Raw genomic sequence first — 898 nt, forward strand, 5'->3', positions numbered from 1 at the left:
AAATATCAGCATTGCATTTTCATTATGTAATAATAGGGAAAGCAATCTTTGTTTCTACCATATTTTTCTACTCCCTTCTGGAAGAGCAGAAAAAAAAAAATGAGGTAGAGGTATTTAATTAGATCTCATGTTTTTGAATTGTAGCTTGATAAACAATGAAGGGAAAACAAGATGAGTATTGAGCAAAGTGCAAAGTTTTGATTAAGTATTTTTGTAAATGTACAGTATAATCAAGGGTTTTTTTTTCTGCAGTTAAGGGAAAGGGAATGGGGGGAAGGAAAGTTTCATTTTTTTTTTGGTTTTTGGGGGTAATAAAAGAATTTTTTGGAATTTGTTTTATAGGTTGGGATAATTTGTTTTTTTTTTCCAAAAAATAAAAATGATAACTAAAATCAGTATTTATTTCTATTGATATGTGTAAATTTTGGTATAAATACTAATTTTAATATGATAAAAAAAATACTAAAACTTTAAAGATGATACAAAACGATGCTATATTCCCCTTTTATTCAGTAGCTTGATTTTTCCTTTCCTTTCATTCTCTCTCTAAATTGTAAGCTGCTTTAAACCTTTTTTTTTCCTTTTCTTTCCCCTCTATCTTTTTCTCATTCTCTTCTGTTTTCTCTTCCGGTCTCTCATTGCTTCCTTTCTCTCTACTTTTACCCTTTTCGGACTCTGGCTCTCTCATTTTTATATGTTTTTTCTCAGTTTTTCTTTCTTTCCCTTTTCCTTCCTCTCTTCCTTCCCCCCTTCATTTCTTTTATATCTTTCCATTCCCCCCCATTTCCATTCTCTTTAAAACTCTCCCTCTCTTCTCTTTCTCTTCCACTTCCCACCCTCGTTGTTTTCCCTATTCTCTCCTTAAAATTCTCATTCTTTTCCCACTCCCCCCCCCCCT

The 898-nt window shown here is 32.1% G+C and overlaps 1 protein-coding gene across 1 annotated transcript in view; it reads left to right on the forward strand.

The window, feature by feature from the left end:
- Positions 1-898, forward strand: part of LOC119587356 (ubiquitin-protein ligase E3A-like) — a 5,126-nt gene that overhangs the window by 3,035 nt on the left and 1,193 nt on the right. The window lies entirely within an intron of this gene.

This window comes from Penaeus monodon, chromosome 22, assembly GCF_015228065.2.
Source record: "Penaeus monodon isolate SGIC_2016 chromosome 22, NSTDA_Pmon_1, whole genome shotgun sequence".
Taxonomy (NCBI): domain Eukaryota; kingdom Metazoa; phylum Arthropoda; class Malacostraca; order Decapoda; family Penaeidae; genus Penaeus; species Penaeus monodon.